At 41.9% G+C, this 17,119-nt stretch overlaps 1 long non-coding RNA gene across 1 annotated transcript in view; it reads right to left on the bottom strand.

The window, feature by feature from the left end:
* LOC149464958 (uncharacterized) overlaps positions 1 to 8,954 on the bottom strand; it is a 35,673-nt gene extending 26,719 nt beyond the window's left edge. The window contains exon 1 of the long non-coding RNA XR_016312281.1: positions 8,818 to 8,954. This is a non-coding gene — a long non-coding RNA (uncharacterized LOC149464958). The remainder of the gene's footprint in view (positions 1 to 8,817) is intronic.
* Between the last annotated feature and the right edge of the window lie 8,165 nt (positions 8,955 to 17,119).

The raw sequence follows: 17,119 nt of genomic DNA, 5'->3' as shown, positions 1-17,119 counted from the left end.
AATGTAGTTCAACAATGCATTTAGTGGTACACCTACATTTAAAGCGCTGCTAAAAGCTCCTGTATGACAAATAGGTACCACATCACTATGTGATACATAAACCTAATAAAGTAAAAAAAAAACTTCCTTTACCTTCCTTGACTGAACCAAACCGTCCTTCATTTGTGTCTCACATACTATGCCTCACAGACTGGAACTCACAGCAGGATGGTTTCTCTAAGGTAGTGCTGTTAAACCAGAAAGCAGCTGACAAGAAAAAGTGTGGCCAGATATTGACAGAAATGCTACAGGCTTGTGAATCAGCAGTGACAATGACAGCAGTGACAGCCACACCCCATGTAGCATTTTTTCATTTCCCACTGCATAGGGGGGACAACTCTGCCTTCAATTCAGGAGCAGTGCAGCATCATTGCCACACCTTCTTAGGAAGCTGCTATAGGTCAGATTAGTTGGCAGGATCAACAGATATCTGAGGGACTTTGCAGAGGGCAAAAAACAGAGTTAAATGCTGCAGCACATATTTTTAATGGGAGGCCATATTTCAATATATGGAAACAAATAAATAAGCAAGCAAGGAAGGCCATTATAATACTACATTTTAGATTATGTGAAGCAAGCTATCGATTTAATTGCCAAAATTATATTTTGGTTCAGTTTACTAATCTTTTTTTTTTTTGGTTGTATACAGTTACTACAAGGTACCCTGCAATTTTATAGATTATTGTGATCTATTCCAACCAGAGATTTCCCTTTTGTCGTAGTTAGGGAGAGCAAGTGCAGCTTCTTCCATAACTTCTAATACTCAGTAAAGCTTATTCAGCAAGTCAATGCAAAGTAGATTGATGACGTGCAAAGATCCGTAACCAATGGCAGCAGTCAAAATCACATCACTGATGTGACTATCGTATACCAATGCTTGATTAGCTGCTACAGATTCTGCATGTAGTACATTGTCATTACTTCTTGCTCTGTCTTAATGAATAAGCCTCAAGTACTCTGTCAATCCATATGTTATAATCTACAATTCCAACAAAATGATAAGATGGATCTTAAAACTGAATTACAGGCAGATATACAGTAAAGGCACAAATGAATGAAGCTCTGTAGTTATTAATAATGTATTTTGTAGTGCAAGCCGTGTAACTACCTTAAAATGCATTGATACCAGCCTCTTGCAGCTCCTGTACACTAGAGCTCAGAGAGGGGGACTGATCTGCACGTGGAGCCAATCTAGTGTGCTGCCGTGCATGGAGCATGCTGATAGGAGGAGAGAGCAGGGTGACAGACAGATGAGCTCATTAGTGTACTGCTTCTCATTTCACTGTCTAGTCATAGGGTAGGGTTGGAGGGGATACCTTTAAGTAAAAATGAAATTCCATTAGAGAGAATTAAATTCCCCTTCCCTTCCAGGCAGGACTATGCTGTGTGGCAGAGCTGTGTAAATCTCAGGACTGGTAAAACAGAAATACAAATCATTTGGCAGGTCCCCCATATATATTGCATTCGTGTTTTTGAGTTTTTTTGCCTAGAGTTCGGCTTTAAAGATGTAGACATGGCTTTCAATGGACAGAAACCAGACCTGTTATATATATTTATGTGTGTGTGTATAAGACATCCGCTAACTGGGTGCTGCAATTTACATTCCGTCATCTTTTTATATAGGCTTGCTAGTGCCTAAAGCCAGCCGTACATGGGTCGAATTCCAAAAGAATTTTCTTTCGAAAACCTTTTCTAAGAATTTTCATTCGAATTTTGCACCATTAATGGGTCACAGAAACGGCTGATTTTCATGTGACCATCAAATTTGAGTGATCCGACATGTTGTAAATTTTTTGAAAAATGAACGAATTTTGAATCAATGATGGGAGAATCGTGCAAAAAATATAAACGAAAAATAAATGAGCATGAGCTAACCTGGAAAGAAAAGAAAATTCTTGGCCACGAAAATTCTTTTCTGTAACAACATGAGGTGAAATTGAAGGCTAGGTTGTTTGAATTTCAAAATCAATGGTGGCACCATTGGATTACAAAATGCACAAAATGTTCTTTTTTCTAAAGAAAATTAGTTTGGAATTCAACCCATGTATGGCTTGCATTAATGTTCATGTTCAGCATGCCAAGTTCCAATGTGTTAATGACACAGCCACACTTCTGTATACGTTGAGTCACAGTAAGGGAATCAGATATCTGACGCGCAGAGCGGCCCTTTCAGGCAGCACACAATTGAGATGCTGTATATTTAGAAGATAGGTCGTAGTAATCATATGCCTTTGTAATTAGCAGGAACTAAAGGAACTCAAAAACATGATGCAGTTTGGCTCATCAGACTTGAGTTGCATCATTAAGCCTCTGCTGCCCACTTCGTAATGATGAAGTTACATGAATCATTAAGCCACCTCTCAGCATTGCTACGGTGAACTGCTATGTATCATTATGCGAATGCACTTCAGACAAATGAAGATTACATTACAGTGCTTGGTTGGACAGTTTCTGATGATGTCCAATACACTGACAAAGCAAAAGAGGAATACATTCAGTGTAAAATCATTTTTATTTTTTGTTTCAGTGTGCTAAAGATAAACTGAACTCTGAAAGCTACAGTATATCCAAAAAATTCAGGATAGGGTAAAGGACTAGTGAATAGTTTTGTCTGTGTTCACCCTGCAACTGGCCTTTCCCCATCACTGACTTACAATGCTTTGCTGCTTTGCTGTGCATGGTGTTTGTGTGTGGAGATGGCCATTTTGGTAGAAGCAGGGCTTAGCTTCCTCATATCACAGCCTCCTACAGGAAAAAAAGTGAGCAACACAACAATGCCATCAGCAAATCAAATTTCAAATCTCCTGAGAGCAGCAGTTCCTTAGATTTCACACTGAAGATATACAGCTATGAGATGGCAGGCACAGGCGTGCCTAGGCACACTCCCATACCAGTGTAGCAACCTCCTTGGTAGCTAGGGGGAACTAAGTTAATTCTTTTTTACTAGGAGGCTGAATGGGAGCTGGGAGAAATAAAAGGGTCAAATTTTGGTCAGGGCTGAGAGGTTCTGCATATCAACTCTCTGAAACTAATCTAGAGACTTGGAGAAGTCTCAGAATTCAGTGGGCAGGGGTGAGGAGGAGCTTGTCTGCACTCTCAATGGATCCTGGCCAATCCCCAGGTGGGAGGCTTCACATTGGGTCAGGACAACTTTGAGAGTGACTGAATCTGCTCAGCAGCAGGAAAGTTCGGGTGGAAGATGGAGTGAGTAGGATGGTGTGTGTGGAGCCCGGGAGGGGGTCTAGGAGAGGAGCCTACCTACAGGCAGTGGAGCTGGAAGGGAGGTATCTCTCAGCATCATCGTCACCTAAGAAGGGACAGCCTGGGAAGCAAAGATGGAGCCAGCCCAGCATAAGGCATGAGGGCAGCCACCAACCCACAAGCTTGCAGGAGAGTAAGTAAAGTAGGAACAAAAGAGCAAACATAAGTAATCACACCTAAGCATAAATGTGGAACTATCTTGCACAGAAAAAAGGGACTTTATGTGTACCTCACAATGGGATGGATATACAACATAAACCACGTATGTAAATTAAGATGTTATTTGGATTCTATTTTTATTAATTCTAGTGTTGCATCCAGGGGCGGACTGGCCATTTGGAAACTCGGGCACTGCCCGAGGGCCCGGGGTCAGTAGGGGGCCCCATGAGATGCCCTGGTACCTTTTTCATAGGCTTTTTTGAGTTTGGGCAAGGATACAGGGGCCCCATGATCCCCTCTTGCCCGGGGGGTCAGTAGGGGGCCCCATGAGATGCCCCTGGTACCTTTTTCATAGGCTTTTTTGAGTTTGGGCAAGGACACAGGGGCCCCATGATCCCCTATTGCCCGGGGGGGTCAGTAGGGGGCCCCATGAGATGCCACTGGTGCCTTTTTCATAGGCTTTTTTGAGTTTGGGCAAGGACACAGGGGTCCCATGAGTTGTCAGTCCGCCCCTGGTTGCATCTCAAGCATGGATCCTGAGGAAGCAAATGCAGCAAAAACCTTATTGTTTGTTCATCACAAATGTAAAAGACTGCATGATGGTGCTAGACCGTGATATTCATTGTTTTTATGTAAAATGTCTATTTTAACTGGAAGGGTTAATAAATATTATATTTTTTATAATTTTGTGTTGTATATTCATCCCATTGTGAGGTACATATAAAGTCCCTTTTTTCTGAGCAAGATAGTTCCACATTTATGCTTAGGTGTGATTACTTATGCTTGCTCTTTTGTTCCTGCTTTGATTGAGTTTGGGATGGTACCACAATGTGAATACGTCTAACTTGGCTCCTAATTACACATTGTGTCTTTCTTGCTAGACTGAGTGAGTAACCCCACAACCCCTGGGCCAGCTAAGGGGAAAGTGCATTCAGGTGGGAAACCTGACTAGCGCCCATTTGGGACTGCTTTCATCTAAAGTGGCAGCTTCTGGGACCTCTTGACCAGGGATTCTCTCAGAGAGCTGGGTGAAGAGGAGATTTCATCTGGGGTCTGAGGTGATACACAAGTAGTGTCTGAATTAAAAATGATAAACCCACGCTATGTGTAAAATTGATGTGCATTTAATAGATCAACCTTTGCATGACTACACTAATATGATAGATCTAGAGCTTCTGCTGTCTACAAAGGGGGTCCCTTCAACTGACAGAACACATACAATTTAACAGAGCTTCTCTTATATAAAACACAATTCCTATCCACGTGCTTATAAATTCAATATGGTGAAGTCGGCGCAGTCCATAAATAAAGTGCCGTCCAAATATTTATTGAATTTATAAGCACGTGGATAGGAATTGTGTTTTATATAAGAGCAGCTCTGTTAAATTGTATGTGTTTTACAAGTCTGGATAGCTCTCCAAGAGCAGAAAACCCTTCTGACTACTTGTACATAGTTCCAGGAAGTTGTCCTCAGTTTTACGGTTCCATGGGCTTCCCATGTACCACTCATCCTCATCCAAGTTTCAATCCCCTAATAAAATACAAAAACAAGTTCAAGGACTGTTTACTATCTCTGGTGTGCAAGGCTGGAAGGAAATGTGTGTTGCCTGGCTGTGTAGGAATAGAGGGGGACCAAATCTCTAGCGATTCCAAAGGGGGTAGTTCTACACCAGGAAGTGCACTGGTATTGTTTTTGTAGAACATTTTATGGGTGCTAGAGAGGTAAATTTAGTTTGGCTCACAAAAGTAACTGAAGTGTGCATGTCTGTTTAGGTTACTTTAGGCCAGGCTGGAGGGCTACGGGTCAGGCCTCTGGCACCTCCCCCTGGTTCTGGAGTCATCCAGAAGATTCTAGAAGCTAGTGAGTGGAGGGCTAGAGATCAAGATCTGTATAATCATGGCAGTCTTACCAATCCTAAGCAGGAGTTCTGGCAGGGTGGTAGATGGGGCCATAAATATGAGAAAGCCTAGCCAGCAGAGGAGTCTGGTGATCGGGTGGAAGATAAAGTGTTGAGGATTGTGAGGTCTGGGAGGGGACCACAAGGAAGGGGGCCTCTGCCTCCGGACTGGAAATGAAGAGGAAGGAAGGAAGAAGTTAGAGGCAACTGCACTACAAGTCCTATCTATGGAAGACTAGCACAGCTAAAAGGCTTGAACAAGCAGTTGTATGCAAAGCAACAGGATACAAGGGACAGAGTGGGTACCTCTACAACCCCAGGGCCTATAAAGGAGAAGGTTGCCAGATGCAGTATACAGCATGCTTTCACGGAGACAGTGTCACAGCTAACCTAATTCCTTAGTCTTGGACACTTGTCCAAAGCAGCCAGGTGGGCTGGCATTTTCTAACCAAGTTTTGAGACTTTGCGAGAGCTCACACAGAGGGACATAGTTGTTCTTAACCACCTGCTGACCGCAGATAGCTGAATGACAGCTTCATGGTGGCCGGACAGTTCTGGGAGGGCGTCATATGGCATCCTCCCAGAATGCACCCTCCCACGCGCCCCCAGGGCTTGTACCCGGCGATCTCCGTGATTGCTGTGTCCTATGGACACAGCTGATCACGTGATGTGGTAAAAGGCCAACCACAGCGGCCTTTTACCACATGATGTGCCATGTCCAATGACACAGCAGATCACCTGTAAATGCCATTGCTGGTTATCGGCTTCACTTTCCTCATGCTGTCACAGCATGAGGAAAGTACTGCTGATAACCGGCAATTGTCAGAGGACGGTTCGGCACCGATCATCAGTGCCCTGATAAACAGTGCCCAGCAGTGTCACCCACCAGTGCCGCCCACCTGTGCCCAGCAGTGCAGCCCACAAGTGCCCATCAGTGCCACCCACCTGTGCCCAGCAGTGCCACCCACCAGTGCCCAGCGGTGCCATCCATCAGTGACGTCCATCAGTGCTACCCAGCAGTGCCACCCATCAGTGCCCAGCAGTGCTGCCAGTCAGTGCCGAGCAGTGCCGCCAGTCAGTGCCATCAGTCAGTGCCACCTCATCAGTGCCGCCTATCAGTGCCCATCAGTGCTGCCTATCAGTGTCCATCAGTGCTGCCTATCAGTGCAGCCTCATCAATGTACATCAGTGAAGGAGAAAAAATACTTTATAATAGAAACAAAGAAAAACTTTTTTTTTCAAAATTTTTTGCTGATTTTTTGTTTATAGCGCAAAAAATAAAACACCCAGCGGCAAGTACATACCACCAAAAGAAATCTCTACTTGTGTGAAAAAAATGATAAAAATTTCATATGGGTACAATGTTGCATGGCCGCACAATTGTCACTCAAAGTGTGACAGCGCTGAAAGCTGAAAATTGGCCTGGGCACGAAGGGGGTATAAGTGCCTGGTAGGCAAGTGGTTAAAGTAACATTGCTACTGATACTTAACCTCTTGGCGCCGGCCGAACGCAAATGTGCGGCCTCCCGGCATCTGGGCCTAGACGCCGAGTGGCCGCACATTTGCATTCTATAAAAAAAATACATATGTGCTGAGAGCGCGCGCCCTGCGCATTTCCAGCACACATGTCCGGTATCTCACGGAAAGGTCCCGATCTCCTCTTTCGATCAGAACCTTTCCCAATCATGTGACCGCCGTGATGTTGTGTCACGGTGGTCACATGACTCTAAACCCCGCCTCCCGGCTTCTGAAACCCTTAAAGGGCCGGGAGACGCCGGCGCCAAGGGGTTAAAGGGACTGATACCACTCTGGTTGGAGTAACGCCCTGGTTGTCCTCAAACTGTGCTTTTAGTCAAGTTGGGCATCCCATAACCTCTAATCCTTATCCAAATTATTTTTCCCTAAATAAAAAAACAAAAACAGGCCCATGGACTGGATTCTTGACTACATTTGTTTGCCGAAAATGCGTGTTACTTGGCTGTGCAGAAAATAAGGGGACCCAAAATCCAGCGGCTCCTTAGGGGGTAGCACTACATATGTTAGGAAGGAAATTACAAGCAAACACAGAACAACAGTTTCACTCAAGTAGAGGCTGTACCAAATTTTCAGGCAAAATTTCAGCATTAAAGGGAATATTATGTTATTATGGTATCCAGGCCTATGAAAAAGTAGCATGGGTAGTTAGAAAAAAAAGCAAACTATTTGACAAACTCAAAAAGCTGACTCATATTCCATGACCCACATGCAAGTTTAAATGTTGATTGTAGAAGTCCATGGTGGCAATGGGGGCACGGGGAAGGGAAAGGGGTAATTATAGTAATAAATAGCAGGAATAGGGGAAAGTGGAGGAAGAAGAAGAAAAAGGATCTAGCAGCCCACACAACAAAAGGTAAAGCAAAATTATTAGCGTTTCATATAAACAAAAATTCTGTAACTTGTCACAGTTTATAATATCCTCAGATTTGTACCCTACACAGCAAAAGGAACAGTGCAGTTGGTTGTAAGTAGGTATGTACATAGGTTGGAAATGGTGTGAGCCAAGTTACCTTATGCTTGGGAGTTGTGCTGTAACATTTCATTGCTGTTGTTTGTCACACTGCAATATTGTCACTTTTATTTACTTTGATGGAAGAAAAGGTCATTGTGATATTTCTGAGTTACAAAACAGACCTTTAAAGGGTCACCAGCTAAAGTAACATAGGTCTCAACATATACCGGAGCTGTTTTTGCAGCAACATTATACATTCCCTACATTGTACTCTTTTTTTAAATTGCATCCAGGTTTACACAATCTGTCTATTGGCCAGTAACCTGTTTATGTCTTGCAATGGCCCAAAACGCCCTTTTCAGAGGCTGGCTGCATTTTCATTTCTACAAGAGCATCTGGTGATTTTATTAGAAAAGGTCAAACCTTTGGAACATCGCATTTTCACACAACATGAACATCAACTGTGTAGTACAGTTTGGACAAGCTCCCCACTGGAATTCCCTTTAACCTTGGTAAATAAGATGAATAAGACGTCCAAAAAATTTCAGCCCACCTGAATGCATCTTTATTGGTCAACCAAGAGTGGTTGCTCTCAGTGCATAAATGGTCAAACCAATGGTGACTTTGTGAAAAGCACACAGATAGTGTCACATTTATCACTTTGTAAAGTTGTCTGACACTCTATTGCTGCTGTATCTGACGTGTTTGAATGTTTTAATGGTGCTGCATTCATGACTGATGGGAAGGGATAGGAAATGTGCAACGCTGTTGCAGACTGTAATCTCTTATATAGATACTTATATAGATAGACCTATGAATATAAATACAGTAAACCAACCAGAAAATACATTACATACATGTTTGCATATTTACAAACCACAATAAAGTACTCAATAGCAGAGCAATGTAATAGAAAGAAGCAAAGGCTTCCATGGCTAGTGTCATAGGAAGGCATTAGGCTATAATACCTACCTGTTCAAGATCCTTCCCCTTTTCCAGTGTTATTTCTGTTCTCCTATTAGAAGAGAAAAATGATACTGACGAACACGTCTTTCCATGCACTAAGGAACCTGTAGTTCAAACCACTCCTTTTCCTAAGCACAGCATGCCTCTCATTGACTCATCAAGATCACAGAGAGAAAGCAGCATAACCTCTCCCTCCAGGAAAATGCTGCATGGAGATCTCAGTGTGGACTTTCACAGATAAAAAGGATTTTATTGAAGGGCTTTAAGGCTGGAAACACTCTATTTTGGTGCAATTTTTCTCTTGATGCAAATTCCATTACAATCAATAGAAACATCATGTCGACATGCATTGCTAGGCAGTTTAACAAACATTCCAATGCATTTTGCATTGTGTGTGACATGTGTTTTAATGCTTTTCATCAGGCAAAAATACAAATGTGTGATTCCAGGAACTACAGCCATTCCACTTCATCTTAAAATGCTCTAATCGTTGAAGCAGGAGGAAACATGATTTACAAAAAATAAAAAAATAAATTGCAGCCTTCATTTCTATAACTCTGATCTTGTTTGTCCCTCCCAGGAACATGCCTGATGAAGGGATCCTGCGAGACTCTGAAACATTGCCTTGCTGTAACTATGTGATTGTTTCTTAAAACTTTTGGACCCATATTGGTGATCGTCAGTGTGCTGGTGACATTCTCGCCTCCCAGGAACATGCAGCAATGAAAACTATGAAAAAGTTTATTTAGCAGCTAGGATAAACTGTATTTTTAATCTCACATACAATGAAGTGTACAATATACTGTATATACAGCACAATAGTATATAATAGTAGTGCCAGTTAGTGCTATGCTCACAGGCTCTGGTATATAGCTGTAACTATATATACTGCACAAGATGAAAGTAAACCTTGGGGCTGCTATGGCCTCTTGTACACAGGCATAAAGTATAGCGTATAGGCATACAGTGGCATCTGGGAGCTACAGCTGCAGCATATTTTTATTCATAGGCATGCATTAAAAAATGCTGTGCCTGCCTAACCATCAGAACCAGTGTGTAGTTGCACAATCTTATGAGCCTATTTTTTCAAAATGAAAAATTTTACATTTTGAAAAATATGCCCAAATAATTCAAAGACCGCCTGGTCTCTCAGAAAGCAGGTTAATTGATGCTGGTTGTCAGACTGAGGACATACAGAAGCGGAAAAAAATATTGCGGGTTAAAACTCGGGATTGTAGGTAAATATTGCAACAAAACTGGCTTTGTTATTTTATCTTTTAATGGGCATTCATTTTGTTTTGTTATTTTTGGTTAGGTTTCTGTTTTAAGGATGAAATACTCTACAATGGCTGCAGCTACAAGGTCAGTGAAGCCTATTTACCAAGAATAAATAGATTTTAAATAGTAAATAAAAACATTTTATAATGTCCATGGCCACTATTCTACTTTAATAATTACTTGAGAAAACATCTGCATTCTTCTGTAATTTCTGGCCAAGAATAATATTGAAAACTCTACCAGTAGTGTAGTATAAATGTCCTCTACTTTCAATAATACAATAGAAAAAAAGCTACAGCTAAATTATACAATCCATGTAACAAAGTAGTGCAATCATACTTTTAGCTGTCTTTTAAATAAGGGCAGCAAAAAAAAAAAATCAAACATTTCAAAAGTGAACAAGTTATACCACCCAAGGGACGTATTTGTTTTAATGAATCTGGCAGTGCTACTTTAAAGTAAGTGTAATTTACAATGTCTGTGTATATTACTAAGAAAGACAAGTAGCGTTAATGCCTCAGCAATTATGAGATCTCTGATTTCCACAAACATGTATGCCTCATTCCCTTGTGGTTCGACTAATAAAACAAGACGCTTGTAGGTTACGTCTTTTTTGCTGGGAAAATATGTGAAGGCCAGGAATGATGTAATTAATGATCATGCTTAACAGGCATGTGTCCTATATTGTTCACATTAGTATTCAACTATGTGAAGTGCACTGCTTGTAGTTTAGAACTCAGTAATGGAAAACTCAGCAATTCAATGATTAGATATTTCTGTTCATGTCACATGTAATGTAAACGTATGGCAAGAGATTACAATTCTAATATTTAATAGGGAGTGATGGCTATATCAGCCAGTAACTGCAAATATATATATTATTTTTATATTAAATATATATTTATTATATTATTTGGATTGCAATGAAAACACGTAACTCCGTTATGTGTATATACTGTATAAATTAGCATATACATCAAGTATATAGACTCTCCTTTCTATTCTTTTTACTACAGTGATTGATTTAAATCTGCATAGAAAGCATTGTAAGTTACCTAGAGCATTACTATGATTCTCTTTCAAGCACTGCAGGAGACTCCACAGCATCCAATGCAAATGCTGACTTTCAGAAAAGTAGAGGATTTGTCATGCCAAACAAAGGGCCAGTTTACTGTCCGTCAAACTATCAAGGCCTGCATGATGAGAACACTTCTTACAAGTAGCATCAACACTTTTCAGTGGTCCTTTCTCGTTGCTTCAGAGGAAGAAAGAGCTACATGGGTCAGTGACGGGACCGGTCCCTGAAGAAATAATGAGCAAGGACAAGTGCCTAGTCCTCAGGGCAGGAAATTAGCTATGCACATACAGGAAACTGAGTGACTACATTGCAGGATGGGCTAGGAAGATGTGCATGCAAGTAACACAAAGGCAGACCATAGTCAACACAATTTTGTTCCTTCAACCGCAGGTTGCAGAGAAGAAAATCGATTATTTCCCCCATCAACACAGTCATTGTTGATGGAGGAATCCCTCCTGTGGAGCTATTGTGTTCTCCCCGTGGAGGGGCACAGGGGGTAGCTGTTCCTGCCAAGGGAACACAGTGACTATTACTAGGGGCTATAATCGCATGCAAAATCCGACAGGCTGGTTGTACCCAAGTCTTACAACAATCGAATTGGGTACAACCAGACTGCCTCTAGATGCTGGACCTACCAAGATTTGAACCATCCAAGAAGTGAGGTAAGTCTTGCACAATTAAACCTTGATTCTTTCTTGGAGTTAGGCTTTAAGCCAGCCAATCAGAAAATAAAGATGGTACAGTGAGCATATTTGCAAACCGCCTACTAGTCTCCTGTCTAGTATTTTAATAGTAAAAATGACCAACTTTCATTTTGGTGCCCTTTTTTTCTTATATGGCCATTAACATGGCCATGGAGTCATTTCTGATTTGCTCCCTAGACATAAGTGCTTTTATACAAAAGTGTCATAATTATTACTATCTCTTTTAATAAACTACTATTTAGAGCTTTTTTAGAATTTTGTGTTTGACCTTATAGGCTGCAATTACACCTGAGTGGCACAACACATTTTGTCTGCTACGTTTTTTGGCTAATTTGTCAAGTGACAACATAGCACGGCCCATTCACTTGAAGGGGGTGCCCTACACTCGACAAATGCACCAAAGTAGCTCAAGTATCTTTCTTAGCAAAGAGCCAAGTGAGTTTTGCGTTGCTCGTTTTGCTGTGTTTTTCATGAATTTGTTGTGTGGCAAAAAATTATTTCTTATTAAGAAATAATGGCACTGCAAGAGCAATGTATGTTTTGCCACGTTTTTAGCATGCTTTCAGCAATGTGGGCTGAAACGTGCTTTTCTACTCACATTCCAGGGATGCCTAGATGTGAATGTAGCCTTAACAAAAAAGCTTAGAAAACATTATACATGGTTGCGAATACTTACATGAAATAATAAACAGCAAGGATCACAAACTCCCTTCACTATTACCCTGTATGTTGTAAATTGAGTCAAGCCACCACAGGACAAAGAGATACAGTGATATGTGCAAGACATGGGTCGAAGTATCAAATCCACAGTTCAATCTTGCGCAGATTTCTGTGGGTTTTTCTGAAAAGGCTGTTATTTAAGGTATAGTAAAAAAAAAAAATTACGTACATGTTATAAGTGAATAATAATTGGTGGTGACAGATGCACTTTACATACTCTGTGCCCTTAAGACAACGCTGAACTTTGTCTATTGTGAAGATTGCTCTGAGCGTAGCAATATGTAATCTACATCCCATCAGAGCAGCCCTTCATTACATTATAATACCGGGTCAAACTCAGCTTGACTGGACACTTCAACCGCTGTTTATTTCAAAGTAATTTCAGTTTTAGTAAAATTCATTAACTGTTTATTGTTCAGGAGTATTTTATGACTTTGGTGATCATAGAATTCTAGATTTCCTGAATTTTAAAGATGGCTACTCTTTTGTCCATACCCAGGTCTGTACCCAATGCCCAGATTTTCCTTGTTGCTGAATACCGGTCTTTGTAAATAGTGAAACAAGAATTTCTAACCCCAGCTGATTAGAATAGGTTACGTTCAGTTTTTCTCAGTGGGTATTGAATGCAGGGACAGAGCCTTGCGCTATAAAAATGCAAGGCATTATTTCCCTTTTTTCTTTTTTTTTAATTCTTTATTTATAAGCACAAGGACGTTTGTAAATACAGAAAAGAAAGTCATTTTTACATCTCAAGGTAATGAGTCATCTCAGAAGTACATGACATGAATGCGATGTAAGGCTTTAACATCCTAACCTTTTACAAGGCAGAAATACAGTCTCATGTTGATATAGTAGAAATGACAATTCAGAAGTATAGAAGACTCAGTACAAACCCCATTTTATTTATTTTACTATATGAAGGGATGCAGTGTAAATGAAAGAAAGGGAAAAATAAATATAAAAAATTGGGGCGTGGGAGAGAGGATAGCCATCATTCCCTCAGGGTGTGGTGAGCTATATGAGGGGCATCTCCAATAAGGGTGGGAGCGTCTCCTGCTAGTCATGTCTTGCCTTTGTTAGAGTAAATATAGTAATTCCAGTGAAACTATGGTTTCTTATAGGTTTCATGTTTGTTTTGGAGTGAGAGGACCAAGTCCTCCATACTATTTGCGTCTTCTACTTTTCATAGCCAGAGTGCAATGGAGGGAGAGTTGGGGTCCTTCCATTTTGAGGGAATGCAAGCCCTGGCTGAATTCAAAAGGTGATGGAGTATGGATTTCTTTTATGACTTGAAAGGGATTGAGAAATGGTACAGTAGAAAGAATGCTGAGCAATCGGGAACACTAAAATCTGTACATTTTTGATTTATTGATCTGTGATGTTGGGGAATAACTTTTTATGTTTAGGGGGTGTTTTGTACCATCATGTGAGGATCTTGAAGTTTGTTTCCTGAGTGCAAGTGCAGATGGACGATTTTTAAGTGAGGTGAAGGATCCCAGGCGTTTGCATTGGGTAAAGTGTTAAGTGAAGGTCCTCCTTCCATTTAGCTAAATACTTTGGACTGACCTTTTTTTTTAAGCTTTAATAGAATGTTACAAAGGGACTCACCTGCCATGCATAAAAGCACAGCGTCACACAGACGGCTGCAGAGCGGTGTGGAAATATACAGAAATGTTGCATTTTAACTGCTCTGCCCCACAGTGCAGAAGTGCAAACTGAGCACATAGAAAAACCATTGATGATGTGCTATAATGTATGTGTAGTACTACCCCCTTAGGAGTTGCTGAAGATTTGGGTCCCCTTTCAGTCCTGCACAGCCAGGTAACACGCATTTTCATTCAGACTTGCATCCAGGAGACAGTAACCAGTCTGTGAGCTTGTTTTGATGTTTTATTAGGGGATAATTAACTTGGATGGGGTGAGGGGTGTACTGTATGCCCAATGGAACTGGAACTGAGGAAAAACTTTCTGAAACTATTTACCACTCTTCTGGAGAGCTAGCCAGCCTCTCCTGATGTACAACCCCAGACCCTAGATTCTTTCTAATCCAGCAGCTCTGGGTGAATCCCTGGGCAGGGGATGCAGTGCCTGTCTTTTTAAGTAATGAAACATTCCTGGGTAGCAGCTAATCCAGTTTCTCACCAGAGTGCTCCTTCCCCTATGTGGCCCAGGGGGTGCAGGTCTACTCACTCCTGTGTTGCCGGTGGGTCAGTGGCTGCTACCAGGCCTTCTAGCTGGGCCGCACCTTCCCTGCCACACAGGTGCTCCTCTCTCAGGGGGCCAGTGAAGTCCCAAGCTTCCCCCTTGCAAGGTCCTCTGTCTGCAGCCCCCTCACAGGCTCCCTGTCTTTCTTCCTCTCTCACATCTTCCACACCCGATTTCCTCTCCAAACACTCTTCTTCTGCTGAGCAGGCTTAGTTAGTTTTAAAGGTTGTCCTGGCTCCTTGCCAAGCCTCCTGTTGGGGATTGGCCAAGATCCTCTAAGAGTACAGACCAGCCACCCTTCAGATCCACCCACTGCTTCTAGACCTTTCTCCAAAGTTCTAGAGCAGGGGAAATTCCAGAGGGCTGGTCTGCAGAGCCTCTTAGCTCTGACCAGAATTTGACCCCTGCTAGCTATCACACCCAGGCTGCTACTGAGCCCTAACTAACAATTGGAGTCTAGATCCCCCTAGCTAACTAGGAGGGTGCTACACATATCACAAAATAATAAAATAATCTACACTTCTGTACTATAGCCTGCACTTTGAAAAAAGTATGTATAGCACAGAAGTTGCCTGGTTTTCTTCTTGTACAGGGGAAATGTTCTCCCTTGAATAAACAGGTACATCTGAAAAAAAACAGATAGTAATTCAGGGGGGAAGTGCTTGAAGCAATTTGTTAAAGGTGAACTTCAGGCAACCAGATAGATACATAGATAAACTACATATGTTTTATTTGCCAAAGGATTTGTACTTCTGTCCATTCAATCTTGATATTTACATAGCCCTGTCACACGACATACTGGTTGCTAAACTGACTTTTTCTTCTGCTAATAAGCAATGTGACTAGGCCACCTCACTGCCCCAGACTGTGATTGGACAGTGAAGGGGCAGCAACAGACTGATGAGGTCATTTCTCTGCTCTCTCCTTCCATCAGCATACTTTTTGCCAACTCAAGTGCACACTGGGCACCATATTGGCCTCAACGTGCTCTCCTTCTCCCAGTCCAAATATTACTATAGAAGAGTTTAACAAAAGCCTGAAATCAAGTAAAATTAAGGTATTTATAGTAGTTACCTTTAAAAAAAATCATTGAATTGTTTATTCTCTTATATGTGCCTGGTGTCCAGCTTTAAAGTGGAGTTCCACCTGGAAAAAAAGCTGCTGACTATTAAAATACAGTGGTGTCCTCACCACCGCTGGTTTCACTGGCTCTCATGTCTCCCTGGCATCGGCATCTTTAATGTGGGTACCTGGCTGTGACAGCTTGCGGCTTCACAGCCAGTTGCCCACTGCGCATGCGCGAGAAGCGCTGCACTTTGTGAATGGTCCCGTAGTCTTTTGAGACCTGTCACGTGTCCCAAAAGACTACGGGGAGGGAGGGGGGAGGACAACTTCCGCTTCCGATCGCCTAGGCAATTGAACTGGGAGCGGGTACCTGTCAAATTTGGGTACCCGCTCCCCCCCGCTCCCCAAAGGTGCCAATCCTTAATGGGGAGCGGGGGAAAAAGGCTTAAAGCAGAAGTTCCCCTTTTGGGTGGATCTCCACTTTAATACAGAGTTGTAAATAGGCCCGAGTTGGCCTTATCATGAGCAACATTGAAAGTAATGGCCACCTAGTATGTTTATACAACATGATTATGGAATTAAATGGATGTGTACTACATAATAAAAGAGGCGTTCAAGTCAAACCCCGACTTTTGAATTTATATAATAATAAAAAAACTAATTTCAAGGAGTGGAAACTGCATTTATTTTTCAACATACTCCCTTGCTACATTTATACACTTATCCCTGTGTTTAACTAATGCCTGGAAAGCTTCGGCATAGAAAGATTTGTCAGTACTCCTGAACCATCCTAGAACAGCCTGCTTCACTTTGTCATCAGTGCTGAAATGCTGACCACAGAAAGATTTGTCTCTTGTGCATTTTGACGACAGGTTATATGTCAGTTATCCAAGATCACGTGTTCCACGCGCTGAATGTTCACAGGAGTGATTGCTTTGGGCTGGGAACCACCACAGCCGGGATTGTCACTGACGGATGTACGGCCATCTTTGAAACATTTACAACATTCAAATATCTTACTGCAGCTGACCATCTCTGTAGATATCCGCGGGTTTTACGCCTTCATTCACAAGAAACTTCATCACCACACACTGGTCCATGCACTAACACTGTTATCTGCCATCTTGATTAATGGTCTCTGGACTGGCCAGCGATGTGTGCGCCACCTATCAGTAATAGGACACACTTGCCACTTACTATTGCATGTAGTACCACCACGCTAGCATCCCTTTTTATACCTGTAAAATTAAAAGACCCG

The sequence above is a fragment of the Staurois parvus genome, unplaced genomic scaffold, assembly GCF_062004578.1.
Source record: "Staurois parvus isolate SC_StPar_1 unplaced genomic scaffold, SC_StPar_1.0 ptg000145l, whole genome shotgun sequence".
Lineage (NCBI taxonomy): Eukaryota > Metazoa > Chordata > Amphibia > Anura > Ranidae > Staurois > Staurois parvus.
The sequence above is the reverse complement of the archived record's forward strand: the minus strand, read 5'-3'. Positions and strand labels throughout refer to the sequence as shown.